The sequence below is a fragment of the Melopsittacus undulatus genome, chromosome 2, assembly GCF_012275295.1.
Source record: "Melopsittacus undulatus isolate bMelUnd1 chromosome 2, bMelUnd1.mat.Z, whole genome shotgun sequence".
Taxonomy (NCBI): domain Eukaryota; kingdom Metazoa; phylum Chordata; class Aves; order Psittaciformes; family Psittaculidae; genus Melopsittacus; species Melopsittacus undulatus.
In genome coordinates this window covers 7136041-7154367 of record NC_047528.1, presented here as the reverse complement: position 1 = coordinate 7154367, position 18327 = coordinate 7136041, and the positions used below count along the sequence as shown (strand labels likewise).

Below are 18327 nucleotides of genomic sequence, written 5' to 3'. Positions count from 1 at the left end.
AGATGATAGAATGCAACCTCTTCTCTACACCAGGAAAGCTTTGGATGAGCAGTGCCAAAGAAGCATCTGAATTCAACAAGCTTCTCTCCTCTTGAAGTGTTATACACACTTTAGGGTTCAAATTTAACCTTATTTTCTAAGGAAAACATGCTTTTGTAACCATCTAGCCTGGCCAACAGGTTCAAAAGTAACTGAAGGAAAGATTACAAAGACAATATTGGTTCTGAGACCTTGAAGTTTCAGCACTCAGTTGAAAGCGCTCAAAACCTCTCCAAAACACGTTCCTCCTGCATGGGACACAAAAGATGAACCCCTTAAGTGATCTGACAACTCTGAGCCCTGTGTCTGGTCTACTTGAACATTAACTGGTCTGGCAGATTATGCTGTACACAGCAGCACTGTTTTGTCTTACCTACCTTTGAGGAGCTAACCACTATGTCCAAGTTAGTCTTACACGAGGGCTGGCTTCCCTACCAAACTGTGAGACAAGCATCTCTGCACACTGCTGAATCTGCCATCTCTCTCCAGTGACAGTGCCTGGGACCTACAATAACAACATTCAACTGCAGACAGCCCAACTTCGGTGCCCACAATTCAGGGGAGAAGCCAAGGCTCCAACATTCAGTGAACAAATACAACCAAACACAACAAATTCTCAGCCAATTTATACTTTCTGTAAGGATTTAGGGTTAATGGGACTTCCAGTTTAAGAGTAAGTTATTCAGATACACTCTCCAGTCTTTTGGATGTACAGAGCAAGGGACTGTGCCTTTTGCTTACATAAGAAGACATTAAACAGCTGCACCAGCCTGAGAAACCACTGAAATCACATTGTGGTACTATGGTATTTGAACCAAGACATACAGAAATGCACACACTCTGCAAGAAACCCACCCCTGGGAGCTAGCAGGGCTCTTTCTGCTCAACTGGAATTGGACCAACATCAAAGCACTGCAACAAAAATGCTGTGTTTCACACGGAAGTCATTGATCTCCAGGAATCGCTGATCATATCAAAGCTAAAAATCACAGTTCCAGTAGTGTCACTTTGTTTCCCTGCCCTTGTCACCTCCACTGCTTGCAGTATTACTTCTATCCTCTCACATAAGGCTGCCAGCTGCATTGCAATATCTATCACGCAGCACCCCACCAATAGCTGGTGGCTGCTAAGGCAATATTTACACTATGGTTTGCATTCCAGTTTATAAACTCTCTGGAGCTCTTCCAAAGGAAAAGCCCCACATAATGGGAATTATGATTGTCACCTATAGGCCAAGGCCAGTTAAGAATTTGCTAGAGCTCAGTGCGGAGACTGCAGATGTTTGAAATCCCAATCAACGGGCTGAGCAATAAGCGTCATTAACATCTCCTGTAACACATTTCTTCAGCAGCATACAATAAATCACTGATGAATATTCAAGGCAACCCTCTGAGGTTATCTCCATTTTACAGACGGAGGCAACCAGGAGACAGAAGTTTAGAAGTGACTTGCCTATAAACACAACAGATGCAGAATTCTATTGTCTCGCCTTCAGAGTACAAACTACTTCTTTCTAGACAAAGCTTCAAATTCTATAGATTGATCTGCAGTGAAATGAAGGAGATTGGCATTCCCCAAAACCACTGGTGGCTATTCACCCCCAAGGTTACAGCACTGGTTACCTACATTACAGCAACACAAACAGAATGCAGAGAACTGCAGATTCTCACTGTACGAACAGATAAAAACCCTATCCCAAAGCCTTGTTATGGATAATAAAATCAAATCTATGCATAAAATACAGTAAGAAAGAGAAATGAAAGCCTCAAAAACTGCTTTAGAGGAAGAACCAGGAATGGACCAACCCTCCAGAATAACTAAACTCATTAACTAAGCATCACCCAGCATTGCCCAGGAGATATATTTAAAGCCGTCCTCCGTATCTCCGAGAACTGATGTCATCCAACAAAATGAGGAACACTGTGAAACAAGTGTTAACAAGATGGAAAGAACGTTTATGCAGTTTCACACATTTTTCCAGCAAGGAGTTTGACATTTAAGCAGGATGGCCTGGTTACTAACGGCTACTCTATGATCTGATGCAACGTGCTCACCACCACGCTGACTGGCAGATGCAGTAAACAAGCTGTAATTCACCCCAGGTTCTTCCTCCCTGTGGCAACAGCTTTTGTAGAACTGTAGAACTTCATGAGACACTTGAAGTAATATTTATTTCACAATCGGCCTCCTTTACTCCAACAGCATCAGCTTCAGTGGATGTTTTCCTCTGTACTTCCTTGTGCAAGTCAATTCTCTACTTCGGATTTCTCCAGTTCTGGATTTCTAACAAGGGGGGAATGGGTTTAGATATGCTTTTTATTACTAAATACAAGGTAACAACCTGCATGGCTGCAAAGTGAATCAGCCCAGAGACACTGTCCTAAAGGAACTAACCTAGCAAGAAAGATTAACTAAGATTGGCCTTAACCAAGCAGATCCCAAATCCAGAAGCACAACAGATTAGAGACAACGCTGATATAAATGGGATGGCCATTGACAAAAGACCGAAGGTTTACAACGTGTTAAGTGAAGATACTCATGATAGAAAACACAAGTATCTCTGGTCATGCAGCAGCTTGAGAAGAAGCTTTAAAAATTCCCTGTACTACACTTGTGCCTGCAGTAGGAAGTTCAGGAATGGTCCATCATAGCCATGTATAATGGGCACCAGACAAGGGGAATCTCAATCCTCTCCAACACAAGGATGTCCAACTTGACCCATGCATTTGAAGACATTTTAGTCAATGCTTTCTGGTGACATAGAAGGACCAACTACCTGCACAGCTAATTGCATCTGCACCAAGACAGTTTTCCTGCAGAACTGACAATAGAACTGATACTTAAAAGGGAAGAATGATTTCCTCATAGAGGGAAACACTCTGCATTAACTAAAGTAGTTTCCAAGGTTTACAAACACAACAGAAATACCAAGAATCCCTCAGGATCACAGTATGGATATATTTAAGTTTGTTTTCCAGTTTTTGTGAGAAGCAAAAGAGACTTCAGAATCTGGGTTAGCAACTGCCAAAAAAACACATCTTGTTTCTGCATCGAGCATCCACTACACCCCTGCAAGAGACGGTCAGGGCATGCCAATGGCCACCAGCAGGCCACAACACAAGAGGAGACCTCATTCCTATAGACACCTCAAAGCAGTTTCCAGCCGAGTCACACGCTCACACCTCTCTCTCCTAAATAGGTCAGGCAGAAATCCATTATCCCAGAGTGAAAAGCTTGACTTTAGACTTGCCATTTGCCTGCTGGAATTAAAGAGTTAACAGAAACCTGGGTTTATTTGGGGGTTTTCCATGTGCGCACACACACACGCATCCATCTATCCAAGCAAAATGCTGCTACCATATTTTAGCAATGTGAATACTGCTGGCTTGAAGAAAATGGGCACAGCTCCCTTTTTAGAAAGAACAAATTGTTCAGAACAAGGACAAATGCAATAGAGAAATCAGGCACCGACTCTGCTTCTGCTGTTTCAAGCTTCTGGTACATACAGCTCAGAGACAGTCTTTGCATGATTTTTTTCTGTATATAGACCAAACATTGTTCAAGAATCCCCCCATAACTCCCAAATGCTCCTAACAGCAAATATTTACCGTTGGGGGGGAGGGTATTATTATCAGATATATCTGGGTATATTATATCAGGGTATATATATATATATATGTATATATATATATATATATATATAAAATATCAGAGTATATTATTAGATATAGGAGGAATTAGAGGGTGCCCTGGTCTTTTGTTGGCTACAGACAAGAGACAACCATTGCCCACAGGACCAGAATAATTGCAATGGAGCAGATACTCGCTTCACTTGTGTGTAGTTTAGATACAAAACATGGGATTTGCTGCAAACTGTGTTAAAACCACCCCTTTAGCTTGAAAGCCACAGAAACGGCTACTACAAAGAAAGAGAGTATAGCCCAACCCCGTCATCACACAGAGTGAACTTACAGCTACATCTCCAGTTAACCAGGACATAGAACCTGATGCTGTCCCAGGCTCCTTATTAGTCCAGAGACATGGAATTCCCAAACCTGCCCTTACTCTCTTGTGAAAGCTATAGATTATTCCAGTCTTTGCTGGGGATTTAATTCGACTCATTAGCACAGATTTATCCGAGTTAATACTTGTTCTCCACAGGACACCATGAACTTCAGGGGAGATGCAAGAATAAAAAGGCTAACGTTATGTCTCTCAATCTTTTTCCCAGTGCACAGAAATGAACTGATATCCCCACAGCAATTTCAGGCTGCCCAATACGCACCTCCAAAGGTTACTTGTCTCAGGATGGAATAACCTGATGCCTCCAGAGGACTAACAGGGACACCAATGAGTCCAGAAAGCTTTTTCAACCCTACGTTTATATTGCAGGCATTTGAGTTAATAGCTATAAAGCAAGAACAAAACTAATAAGTATTATTTGCCAAGTAGCAGCCATCTCCTCTCTGTTAATCAAGTTCAGTGGCCATAATAATAAAGCTTGAATCTCTAGTGTTGGAGAAGACAGAATTTAACACATCCTTCTGCCATCAGAAAGCAACAGAAGAACAAGACCACACAGCACAGAGACCCCTTAGGGGATTTCTGGAGGTCACTAACAAGAATTCAGCTTGTCCAATACATAAATCCATATACAAGTTTGTCTTCCTATGTTTTTAAAGGATGTTATTTTAAGCAAATATTCCTATGCTGCAGCCACAACTATCATAAAAACACCAAGTGTTAGACCTTGGAAGCATAAGAGATGACACCATGGAGAACTTCTCACTAATTAGACATGAAGCTGGCTTCCTTTAGAAACTTGTTAGATAAAAAGCCTTGACTGATCCATTTTTCCATTACTCCGAGCTCAGGCAATGAAATTTAAATCACAGAAGTGCTAATTATTATTCTTCAAGTCAGCTTTTCATTACTGAGAGCATTCTCTCCACCACAGCAATCCCCAAACCTCTCTTCTAATCCTGGCAATCCCTTTCACTTGTTCTTTGATGGCCCGTAAAGCTGAATGCTGCCATTAAACCTCTCAACTCAAGGTGTTGATCTACATCCTGAGCATGGATCTGGGATTTCTCTGAAGCACAGATTTTTCTGGATTTGCCACCACTTTTGTATCTATGGATGAATGGGTATTGGAGAAAGAGAGTCACCAATAGAAAGACAAGAGGGCTTCACAAGTTCCTACACCCTAAGTTTCATCCCCCACAGGGCAGAGCATAGGTGGGCCCATCTATTAATCGGATGCACACTGTTCTTCCTGCCCAACATCTTCAGTAATCTATTCCTTATTAGCATCACATCTCCTTCAGATGAGTCTCCATTTATGCCCATTCACAGCATTGTCCAGATTCATTTGTCATCAGGGAGCATCCAAGCTCCTAAAGGTTACTGCTGAACATCACTAGATAGAAAAATGAAGATGAAAGGGGAGATGGAATGGCTGCACTGGAGCAAGGAGAGGCTTAGGCATATGGAAAACAGGCATGGAGAAAGCAGATGGGAACAAGCATGTCAGCAGTCCCCCTTGAGATGGTACTGTCCCAGTTCGTGACACCCCAGGTGAAACACTCCACACAGCTTTGTTGGAGGGCAACAGAACTGATGACAGGGATGGAAGGCAGGTCCTGTGAGAAGCAGCTGAGGACTTTGGGGTTGTCTAGATTGGAGGAAAGGAGGCTGAGGGACAACCTCATTCCTCTCTACAGCTTTCCAAGGAGGAGGAGAAGGATGTACCGATCTCTGCTCCTTGGTATCCAGTGACAGGACATGTGGGAATGGTCCAAAGGTGCATCAGGGGAGGATCAGATTGGCCGTTAGGAAGCCTTTCTGTACAGAGGCAGTGGTCAGACACCTGTGACAGGCTTCCCAGACAGGCAGTCAATGCCCCAAGCCTGTTGGTGTTTGAGAGGTATTTGAATAATGCCCTTAACAATGTGCTTTACCTTTTGAACAGCCCTGAAGTGGTCATTCAGTTGGACTACATGATCCTGGTAGGTCTCTCCAACTAAAAAACACTCTATTCTAACCATGTATTTACTCTGGAAAGAGATCAGATACTTCCATCGCCAGGTAATGGAGTGATCTCTCCTGCTGAAGCAATAAAAACTCCCTTACATTTGCTTGCTCCAAAACACTCTGGAAAAGCACATGCAACTGATTGCTACTGCAGGATGTGATTCTCACACACAGCTGGATTAATTTTCTTCACTGTTCCAAGCAAATTGGCACCAAGGCTCAGCACCAGCCTATGGGATGGTAGTTCTATGGCAATTGCCTTTTGCAAACAATAGGCTGGATTTGTACCACAAATACTCCCACTTTAAAGGCACAAATGCTGCCCTTTGAGTAACTGACTTTTTGCTTAAGCAGAAAAGCAGAGTTCTGGTAGCTTCACTACAGAGGGAAGCAGCCCACTGCAGCAGTGGGTCAGGCTGCCAGGACCCTGCACCAAGTCCCTCTCTCCGTGGAGAGCATCTTTAGCAGGACAGAGTTACACAAGCACCGCTTGACTTCTGCTCACTTTGGCATCTCCAACACCTTTATTTTTCCCCCTTTAAATCCATGCAGCAGGATGCAGTCTTTTGAGAACCCATGTGCAAGCTCATCTCTTTTCACGCCAGCGCAGCCTTTCCTCCCCTTCCTCTCCTCTCTTCCCTTTCCCATTACTCTTTTCAAGGTCTGAAAGAAAACACTCTTCAGATACTTAAAGGTTACAAGTTAACTTAGTGCAGCAGTACCTAAAAGAAGGCATTTCTGCTCAAAGGAAAGAAAACAAACAGGGTACCCTGTGATCTCTAAAAGCACAGCAGCAGATTTCCGCCAGGCTCTATCCGCATCAAGCAAGGCAAAACCTTACTGAAGGTTCTCTCCCCTGTTTGTACAAGCATTCCCTAATTATGTCAGGAAGATAATAGCTGGGTTAGTTTAAACGGGTGGTTTAAATTTTGCCTTAAGTGTATTAGGGAAGAGTGCATCTCTGCATACAGAGAGAGCACGGTGCAGCAGGAGCAGTAACTCCAGGCGAGGCAAGATGACAAATAGCGATTCAGTCTCAAGCTGTTTGCAACCTAAATATCTATCCCCAGCTCAGTGCAACAAAGCCCTCATTTGATTTCACCCTGCGTAGATAAAAATCATTAGACATCACAACACAAATCTCACCAGTACCTTAGGCAGGGCCAGTGTTTAATAGCACAGATTAGCTATGAAACTACTGTAGCAGCAACAGACTTTAATGTGGTCTTGGCTCTGTTTAAACACTGACAGTGATTTTAAGGGACAAGTTCATCCTTGTTCTGCCCTAATTATTTCAACATATTAGCACCTGAGGAATATTTGACTCAACCATCACCCCCCCAGTTTAAATGCATTATTTATGCACAGGCCAGCATGGATTACATGACAAACATGACAGATCACTTCTCTTCTGCTGTAAGAGTGCCATTAAAAATAAAATGAGGATTTAGTTAGCTATTGACTGAACCACTGGGGGGGCAGGAAGCCGAAGGACTTAATGCAGAATGAAATTAGGGAAACTAGAGAGTCAATCAAAACATTGCCTTAGGTCAGCTCATTTGTCCTCCAGCCAAAACAGGGCTGTTGCTGCCCCAAGCTCTCTCCAGCCACGTTGATGTTTTTGATGCTGGGAACCCATCCATAATACAGAAGATGATTTTATAGTCCCATAGATCTCCCACTCAGAAGTTCTGCATGCATTCATACAAGCTTCCTTATCTGAACCACCTCATTCCTGCAGGGTATGCCCACCTTGTGCTACATTCTGCACCCCTGCTATGCCAGCCACCCTGTTGCAATGAACCTCTCCATCTTTGGCACTGCTTGGGTGGTTATTTGGCAATATGCACAAACTTGCTCCTCGCACGTTCCCAACTCCTTTTCTGTGCTTGCCAACAGCAAGGCTTGCACTCAAAGTGTTGGTCCTGCCCTAAAAATGAAGGGCAATATGCCTAAAATTAGAAGAGGAATTTATCAAATCCACAGCTGTTATCGCTCTTGCTTGGCTTTATTTTATGTGAAAATAAGAAAATGCCAACAACCTCATACCTGACCCCAAACAAAACCCAGCTGCAGATACACCTATCTGGGACACACCACAGAACTTAAAGCAAGCACCTCAATTTGCCAATTGATGGATGCCAGCTTGGGTACCACAACAAGGACCAAATGAGGGCAGCTCCAAAGCTAAAACCAGCTCTACCACCTGCATTAGAGCCACAATACTCCAGCTCAGGCTACAAGCAACTGGGCCTGGGAAGCCAGGGAGCACATAGCATAGATGTGCTAACAGAGGGAAAGCTCTTTCACAGGAAGGTGACAAATGGAGGTTTCAATTTGCTCACAGACACCTTTCTCCCACTCCCCAATTCCCACCTTCCCTTCTCTGCCTGTTTGGAAAGCAACTGCTCAGTTCCTCCCTAAAAAGCCTTCTTCACCCATCCACCCATCCATCCCTCCCTTCAATTGCCTCACCAGACCCCAGCCCCAGGCTACAGAAATCACTGTCCTCTCACAGCTCCGCTCTGAAGCACAGAAGATGATGAAGCTCAAGAGGCAGCAACGGTCTGTCCCAGCTCTGGCTCTTCCCACCTCCCCTCAACTCACCAGTCTTTGGGTCCCTCCATACATGAGACTGTGAGACACTCAAGTATCCCAGAGCAGTTTGAACTGTTTTTTGCAACAGTTCTGGAATGAGCAATTCAATACAGCACAGGGCACACAGGTGATGCTGATAAAGCAAATCAACATCAGTCCCCAATGATCTTAAGGTCCTTTCCAACCCTAACTATTCTATGATTCTTTGATTAGAACAGGACTAAAACACAAGAAAACTGTACAGAATATGACCATGAGACCACCAAGCCTGAATCCCCTTCCAGAAACTCGTAAGACATTAGTAAGGAATTGGGGAAACAGTAAAAGACCAAGGAAATATTTACTGCTGCCTTCCTGGTATAGTCTCTCTGCTGCCAGCAATTGGCATCTTGGGGACTTCTTGAATCACAAATAATGCATACATTGCACTTAAGCCTTTGCAGACTCAAATTACTCAAGAGGAAGGGCCCCTTGGCTCATCTGTGCTTTTTAAACAGCAATCACTCACCTATTGAGTGATTTCTAGTCTTTTGGTTCATTTTTATATGTCTATATTTGGTTGCTGAGAGGCAAAATCTCATCTTATTAATAGAGTATATTTCCGAGCTGTATTCTAACCTACTGCTTGCTTGTAGTAAATATAGCTTGAAAATGCTAGTACATATTATCACAAGTCTTTCTAAATCCAACAAATGTCGTAAGTCTGGAAAAAAATAACAAAACAAGCATAAATGCCAATACATATTTGTAAATAGAAATATATGGGGCCTACAGGGATGGTGGTGAGGGACTCTTCATTAGGGACTGTAGTGATAGGACAAGGGGTAATGGGTTAAAAACTGAAACAGCAGAGGTTTAGACTGAATATAAGGAAGAAATTCCTTACTGTTAGGGTGGTGAGGTACTGGAATGGGTTGTCCAGGGAGGTTGTGAATGCTCCATCCCTGGCAGTGTTCAAGGCCAGGTTGGATGAAAGCCTTGGGTGATATGGTTTAGTGTGAGGTGTCCCTGCCCATGGCAGGGGGGTTGGAACTGGATGATCTTAAGGTCCTTTCCAACCCTAACGATTCCATGATTCTATGATTCTATATATAGATATATATATCTCAGGGAGACATTAAAGCATCTTTCCACTAAAGAGCATATAAGAAAGCTGGTGTCCAGCTGGTGTTTCTGAGATGTCCCACATCCCTGGATGTGTTCAAGGCCAGGTTGGACACAGGGGCTTGGAGCATCCTGCTCTAGTGGAAGGTGTCCCTGCATCTGGCAGGGGGTTGGAACTGGGTGAGCTTTAAGATCCCTTCCAACACAAACCAGTCTGGGATTCTATCAAAGCAGAATAAAATAAAGCAAAAAGATAAACCCCAAAATTGCATTACTTAAATAGGAAACCACTGGCCATGGATTCCTTGCTTTTTTCTCCCCAAATTCTGTATCAATATTTCCCCTGAACAGTTCCCAGCCTACACTTTTAAATTATCACTTCATTTCCAGTGCCTTCTCTCCGCAGCAAGGAAAATCACTGCTATAAAACTTCTTTTACAGCCGAGATGAGAAACCCTCCATGAGATTACCCCTTCCCTTCCCTTGTAAAATAGAGAGGAAAATGTCATTCCAGGAAATAGAAACGTTAAAAAAGACCAATGAAACAAAGGCAACTCCTGCACGCCACTGTTGGTCTTCCCCTCTGAGTCAGTAATAAGGAGGAAGGAAGGAACAAACCCAGATAAAATAAATGCAAGGAGTAGGTGTGGATGCAGCATGTTTATCCCAGTGGAAGAGGGAAGGCTGTAAGAGGCCCTGCAGCACATATGGACACCCCAACCACCGCCTTGGTGTTTACAAACACTTTGATGCAACCAAACAGGGAGTTTCATTGTCCCCACCGCATTCATGTCACCCGTCCCCCAGCGCCGAGGATTCCAGGGACAGGCTGCCAGAGGACCACAGTGCCAGTTACACAGAGAGGCGCAGAAGCAAACACGCAGCAGAAGGAAAGGAGGGGAAATAAGATGAACCAGCTCAGCTGCACGCTCTCTTCCTGCTCTCACCAGCCTCCAAGTCAGGCTTTGGAACAGATTCACTTTAAAGGGTACGGAAAGATGTTGATAGATCTGAGACAAGCACACACAGCACAAAATTAGATGGCTGGGGACCACAGTGATCATGCAGAAGGGGATAAAACCTTCTGATGCTATGTACCACTAGTTATACTGCACTAATGTCATCACACCGTTCAAGTCAAAACTCTGAACTGCACCTCGCAAACAGCAAAGAACAGGGAGACAAAAAAGCCACGCTAAAAACGAAGCTCTGCTGGAGCACAAAGTTTTTATGAAGTTTAAAATATATACACTTCTTGTATTCAAGATAAAAGGCAAAAAGACCAGAGTGGTAGTTTGGAAGTTGAAATAAACCACCAAGCAATGATTTTGAAGACAGACACTCGTGATATGACTTGGAGAAGAAGCCTGGACCAAGTGCACACAGCTAGAACTGAGCCATTCAACCCAAATCTCCCTGAAAGAGGGAGGAATGTGGGTGCCAAAACACAGCATCCGGACGACACAGCGCCCAGCACTCCAACCCCATCCTGCAACAGACTTGGCTTATTCAACTCTTTAACACTGTATTTTGCATTCCCCTGGAGCCCCGGGTCTCGCTGGTGCTCAGCACCAATTCACAGACACCAATTAAAACCCTATCTTATCTTCCGCTACTACATAGCGCGGAAGACAAACGGGACAGGGTCTGCGTGTCCCCCACGCTGTCAGCGGTATTTCGGGATGCCCGGAGCTGCAGGACGCGCAGCGCGGCCGCGGAGGTACCGCGCCTGCCCAGCGGGCAGGGAGGGGTGCTCGTCCCCTCCGTATTTCTCCGATTTAGAGGTTTTGCGGGTTATTTTGCCCTCCTTTTCCAGCAATAACAGGGAAAGGCAGCGCAGCCCCGCTCGGCACCGTTCATCCCCGCACAGCGCGGGGAAGCGCATCGGGAGACGACGGGGGGTAAAAGGAGAAGGAAAACCACACACACATTACAGCAAAGAAGCGCAGAACTCACCTGGTTTGGGATTTTTCCTCCCTCTCCACGACCATAAAACGAGGCGGGAGCCAGGAGCCGGTCCCCGGCGATGGGAGAAGCAGCCACAGCCGCGGGCCCCAGGATGGGGATAGCGGGGCCGGGTGCGATGCAGCCCCCACGCTCCGGGGTGGGTGTTGGAATGACCCCGCTGAGGTGCAGCCCCCAGGGTGGGTGGAAGGCAGCCCGCTCCCCACGGGATGGGTGCTAGCCGCCCGTCCAGTGCAGGGCAGCTCCCAGGATGGGTGCAGCGGGGCTGGACACAAGGCAGCCCCTCTCGGGGATGGGTACTGAGCCCACCTCCCCGTGCAGCACCCAGGGATGGGTGCTGAGGCACCGTCGGGCCAGGACAGCCCCCCCGGGATGGGTGCAGCGGGGCCCGGTGCAAGGCACCGCTCTGCGGGGATGGGTGCAGGGCAGCCCCCGGGCTGCAGCAGGAGCAGGGCGGCCCCGGGTCGGTGCTGGGGGCCGGAGCAGGAGCGGGGCCCCCCCGGCCGTGTCCGGCCGCAGCAACGGGAGGCGGCACCGGCGAAGCACAATGAACGGCGGCGCCCCCGCGGCCGCCCGCTGGGCAATGACATCACCCCTCTCGCCCGCCGGGGCGGGGCGAGCGGCCACGCCGCCGCCTCCCCATTGGCTGGCCTCTGCAGGCAGCGGGGGATTCTGGGGCTTGTAGTTTTCTGAGGGCACTTCCGGAAGGCGGCTCGCTGGGTGAGGACTCGATTTCCCGGCAGGCTCCGCGATGCGCGGCTGCGGGAGGGAGGGAGACGGGGTGAGGAAGGAGGTGGTGCGGCCGCCATGTTGATGGCGTGAGGTGTTTTTAGCTCGGGAGAAGCGGCCGGGCAGCCGGGTTAAAATGTCGGAAAAGGGGGAGGATGGGAACAAGGTTTGGGCTCAGGAATGGACGGAGCTTGTGTGTTGTGGGTAAAAGAGAAGGGACAAGCTGCAGAGTCGCTGAGCGGGAGGGGCGAGTTGTGTGGTGCAGGGCCCTGAAGGACATGGCGTAGCGGGCGGTTGTCCCTCGGTGCCCGTTGGCTCTGGGTAGGATGGTGCAGGTCCATGTCTGCAGTGAAGCAAAGGCAGGAATCCGTGTGGGAGCTCACCCCTTTTGCGGGCCGGAGGGGAGCCCTCGGCAGCGGGGCCCTGCGGCGGGGCAGGCCTCGGCAGCGCAGGAGCGGCGCCCGCTGAGGTGGGTCTGAGGGGGGAGCGGTGGGCGGCTGTGGGGCAGCGCTGTGAGGGCAGGCGGCTGTGGAGCTGAGCTGGGGCTGTGCTGGTTGTGGAGGGGAGGCTGCTGTGTGTGCTGCAGGGAGCCGGGCCGGTTCCGGTGGCTGTTGGGGTTGTGTCCCTTGCGCCCTGCGGGGACAGGGGCTGTAGCTACCGAAGTGTTCGGGCGTAGACTGTGGTTTACAGAGCGGCGCTGAAGCCTTGGTCTGGCCCTGGTGGGGAGGCCGTCGGCAGGGAGCGAGTTGGGACGTGCCCTTATGGCACAGCAGGTGACAGCCTGTGCCTGCTGGTTTGGGGCTCTTCTAAGGGTTGTGGCTGATGTCTGGTAACTGTATTAATAGTGTTTGGCTGTCAGAAACGTGCCTTAATGTGACCAGCAGGAGGAGCTGTGCTCCCTCCTAAAGGCAGCTGTCTTCAGTGCGTCTGAAAGAGGGTGTATTTAGAGTTAGATACAAGGAAGGAGTTCTTCCCTGTGAGGATGTTGAGGCACTGGCACAGGGTGCTCAGAGAAGCTGTGGCTGCCCCATCCCTGGCAGTGTTCAAGGCCAGGTTGGACACAGGGGCTTGGAGCAAGCTGCTTTAATGGAAGGAGTCCCTGACTGTAGCAGGGGGTTGGAATTGGATGAGCTTTAAGGTCCCTTCCAACACAAACCATTTTGTGATTCCATAGAGACGTGAAACAGCCTTGAAAAAGCTGAGAGAATGGATGTGATATTGTAAGACTTGTCAGCATGGTATGGAAGCAGCCAAGCTAACTTGCTTCCCTCTTATGTATTCTTGTTGTGTAGTGTTGGTATGGCTTAGCCAGCTGACTAGATGCTCTCTGAGTTTCAGCATACCCTCTGGCTGACATCTAGGAGGTAGGATAGGTTTTGAGCAGTGGGTTGTAGACTCCTTGTGCTGAACACCATCCCTGTGCTGGTTTCTGTGTCAGGGAAGGGGGGATGATCTGCTCACCAAGTGAGAGATTTAACTGATCTCTATTAGGCTTAAGGGGACTGGAGTTCCTTGAAATAACATGTGGAAGATACCCCTTTGTAAGGGAGGAATTTTGCATGTTTTGTGAAATAACCCTTTCTAGTTACAGCTGATTCCTGTGCAATAAAGTACTTTATTAATTCAAGAAGATACTCCACTGAAAGGAGATGGGATGAGTTTTACAGGCTCGCTGGAAGGCTTGACTAAAATCTAAAATCCGTATAGATCAGGAAAAAATGGGGTTCCAAGGTTTGTATTTCATACTTTGGCTCCTCCTGGAGGTAAGTACAATGCATTTGCTCAAAATATTGCCTCACAGTAACTACAGAGATGCAGTAGTCTTCTGTGCCCCAGGAGGCGCTTGAAGAGTGGAGGAATGATACTATGATATGTTCTGTGATGCAGTTACTTCACCTGAATCTTGCAGCCTTTCAAGATGTGTTGATGTTATAGCAGTGTGTGCCATTCTTCTGTCTGTTTCAGTCCACACTGCTGCAACTTTCAGTAATGGTTGCATACACCTGAAAGAGTTCTGAATTGCGAGCACAGCTGCTGTTTCTTTTCTACTCTACTGCTTCACTGTGCAGACACTTTTAGGTTACATGTGCCCACTGCGGACTTAACCCTATGCTTGTATCATGCAGCTGATACCAAATAATGATGGTGAGTGTTGCAGTGGACTAACTGAGGGGAAGCTTGTTTTTTTCTTCTATAGCTGGCAGAAAGGTGTGAAATCTGCCTGCTGGCCTAAGGACAGTTTGCTGTTACTTAAACTGGTTCAAAAACAATTGGTTTCACCTCTGTTGATTCCTCTCTCTTATTCCCCCACTTCGTGTCAGTGCTGCTGCTCAGGGGAGGAGACAAGGATGAATTCTGCTTTCCAGATAATCTGTTTCATTGTTTATATCATGTTTCTTTGAGGATGTCTCAGCTAAGAGTTGCTGTAGCACATTGAAATGCAGCAAAAAGGAATTAACTTCAGAAAAGACCCAAAGTAATGCTTGTTGCAGGAGACAGAATAGGTTTGTGTGCATGCTCACTTTTATCAGATTGGGGTGTCTGATACTTGTCAGTGTATCACTGATCACAACTTGTCAAGAGATGTCAGCGATGAAACCTGTATTACATGTCAAAACTTGGATGCTTTGTTCACCTGAAGTGCTAATGTCTGAGTCTGCTCTGCCCCAACAGGCCTTACTTGCAAAATCCACAAGAAGCTTGCAGTGTCTTGCAGAAACAAGCATTCTTTCAGCATTTCTTAAGACAGAAGGTGATGATCGAATTGAAAGTCTTTGGCATTTCTTAAGTACATGGGTATGCTCTGGTTTAGTACTGTTAACAGAAACTTACTTTGGCATCTTACACTGCAGAAAGTATGGGTTGTCTTTGCTGCTAAAGTGATTTTCGTCACTGTGGACTCAGGTAAGGAACTACCCAGGGTCTTGAAGACCAGGATAAGTGTTTGGAAGATCCTGCTGGAGGAATCACAGAATGGTTGATGTTTGGAAGATGCAGATGAGGTTAAGTACGAATGTGTGATGGCTTTGATGGGAGGAGAAATTGCTTACTCTTTTAAGTTCATACATGGAAACCTGGCTTCATGTCTCAGCTTTCATTCTCACAAAAAACATTCTCTTCATGAAAACTTCAAGGATTTGAATAAATTGAGCCTTCTGGGGATAATACACCAAAACCACACAATCTGCATGAGAAGCACGCACATGAGATCAAGTGTACAGATGTGATAACACAGCTTTCAGGGTGTGTGATGTCCTGCTGTCATGGTCTCAACATCCATGTGAGTGCAGCGTGGGGGACTGGAGAGGTGTTGGGGTTGTCTCAGTCCTTGCACATCAATTATCAGGCCTGATGTGTGCTTATTAGCTGGATAAAAAGATCCTGAGGTGCACTCACAAAGTGGAATGTGGTTTCTAAGGGTGATTGATATGATCTGTACTAGTTTTGCCACTTTTGTTTTAAAATCCTATGTTCTTAATCCTCCCAGTTGTAAATTGTAGTTGTCCTCAGTCCCCTGGAGGAGAGAGGAGAGCTGAAGTCGCTCACCAACTGCTTACTCCAAAGCCTGTGGGGCTATGCTGTAAACTCCTTCATGTTAAAGGCACTGCTCAGAGTCTGGAGGCTGAAGAAACTGCTGTGAAGGGTTTTTGCTTGCAGTTGTCTCCCATAGAGCTGTTTCCTAAAGAGCTGGCAGAGCTGCAAGGTGAAAGGTGAGAATTCAACTGGGTGGAACAGGTGAGTGCTTCTGTATTGTGTTGCTGCTTCCAGGTATCTTAATGATAAACACTTGTGTTGTCTATCTTCTTCTTGAACAAGGAGCACTTGGAAAAACACAGGTAAGAGTGGAGGACTTCTGTGCCCTTTCAAGTGTTCTCAATGAAATTGTGGGGTGGCAGCTGCTAAATCACCTTCTGGAAGAACCTTGTATTCCTGCATAGCCAACTGGATTGTAAAGCTGCTCTGACAGTAATTCTAGTGGCTAACTATAAAGTGTTCACCTTTTTTTCTCTTTCAGCACAAGAAGAGTGCTCCAAGAGCAGTCAAGAACCTCTTCAGATAGCGTGGACATGTTCTTCAAGTGAAACATGGAAGCAGTTTGATAGCAGTAGTGCAGCAGGCAAGGGTGTGCATGCTGCTGGGAGTCCCTGGTTCATAAGAACTGGTATCCAAAAGAACTGCAGTAGAGAGGACACCATTTCTTCCACAACTTTTAACACCCTTGAGTTTAAATGAGATCTCATCTCACACTGAAACAGGAAATCACTTTCACTGTAGATACAAGAGAAGGTAATTGGAACAGGGCTAGTCAGCGCTGTGAGCCTTGGAAAAACTGCAGGTAGTTGAAGAGCCTCTGTTCGTGGTGAGGGCACATGAGCAGTGGGGGAAACTTGACCAGAGGAGACTCAAAAGCTGAGGATGTTCCTGCAGCTGTTTCTTAGCTCCATACAGATCTCTTCAGGTGAGGTGGCCCAAGATAAACACTGAAGACTGTAGGGTGTAGGCAGGTCACATTTGTTTTGAGAGCATACACACACACCTTCAACAGCTTCAGGTTTTGTCAAATACAAACGTTTACTGCTTTAAAAACAGCAGCTCTGCAAGGGTTGGGCAGACCAAGCAAAGCCATGTGCCTGGTGGTAGCATTGCTCTGAAGATAAGCCTTACCCAGCCATGGACTGCGAGCCACAGGTGCACAAATGAGTCCAATGGGCTTCAGGACTGAGGATAAACACTTGGGTTGCCTGTGTTCCAGCTTTAATACACAGCAAGGGGTGCACCTAAGCGCTTCCACATGGAACAAGGAAACATACGGGCTGTACTGGTTCAGATGTACATTGTGTGTGCGCTGCCCTCTGCAGCATGGAGCTTGCTGAAACCCGATACTGCAGGAAGCAGGAAGGGGTGCTGCAGTGAGTTCATGCTCTGTGTGCCCCTTGCTCCGTTGACACTAATCCTGGAAAGGTCTGGTTTTGTTGTGCAATGGTGAGCCTGAGTTGGTAACTGGTACTGCCCAACACATGCCAGTGCCAGACAAGTAGTCTGAGCTGGCAAATCCTCAAGCACAGTATGAGCTGCTTCTTCCTGAGGAAGTGGGGGAAGGCAGCAGGGAATTGTTTTGAAGGGTTTCATAAACTACTGAAACTGAAAGCCCACTGAAAATGTGGAGAGCACACACTGCCTTTCTTACAGCATTCATTTCCCATAATGTGAGCCTTCAGGTGTGGCAGTCTTCCGACACTGTTTCTTCCCTGCATTCTTGTGAGGTTTGTTGGAGAATTCTGTTGGAGATGGGGGAGTGCAGCAGCCATAAGTAAAGGTAAAAATTCTACAACTGGAATTCTAGATTATGCACCATTAGTAATCTAAGAAAGTCCTGCAACTGAATCGGTAATGCTGGAGTCCCTGAGGGTGTATGGTGGTGTTCTCATGTTCTCCATCTGTATGAATGCAGTGCTGCAAAGTTGCACGTTGCTGGCTGTATGATTCAGCTTAAAATACAGGCTTTGGCAGGGTGAGTAGCTAGACATCAGTATTACAGTCAGCATTCCTTAATGCACACAAACCATTTCCTTTCAGGTCTGTAGTGTTGGGAAAAGCACACAGCTCTGGGGAGAGTAGCACTGGATCATGTCTCCTGTGCCAGGATTTGCTGGGTTTGCTCCTCTTCCTTGCCTTGAACTCTGCTGTTTATCCAAACTGTCATACTCTCTGTGTGTTATCACCAGTTTGTTCTTTTCCACCATGAGATTGCTTTTTGTTTGGTTTTGTGCCATTTCTCTGCAAATGCCTCTTCCTGGAAAATTGGGAATGACAGTTAAGTATCCCAAGTTCCTGGCCAAGTTTCCACTCACGTGGTTT

General features: G+C 46.6%; 1 protein-coding gene across 1 annotated transcript in view; it reads right to left on the bottom strand.

Moving 5' to 3' along the window:
- The window catches only part of RAB30 (RAB30, member RAS oncogene family), a 42737-nt gene extending 30450 nt beyond the window's left edge, over positions 1-12287 (bottom strand). Inside the window, 1 exon segment of the mRNA XM_034074445.1 lies at positions 11731-12287. The gene's annotated coding sequence lies outside the window, so the exon portion shown is untranslated.
- Positions 12288-18327: the final 6040 nt, after the last annotated feature.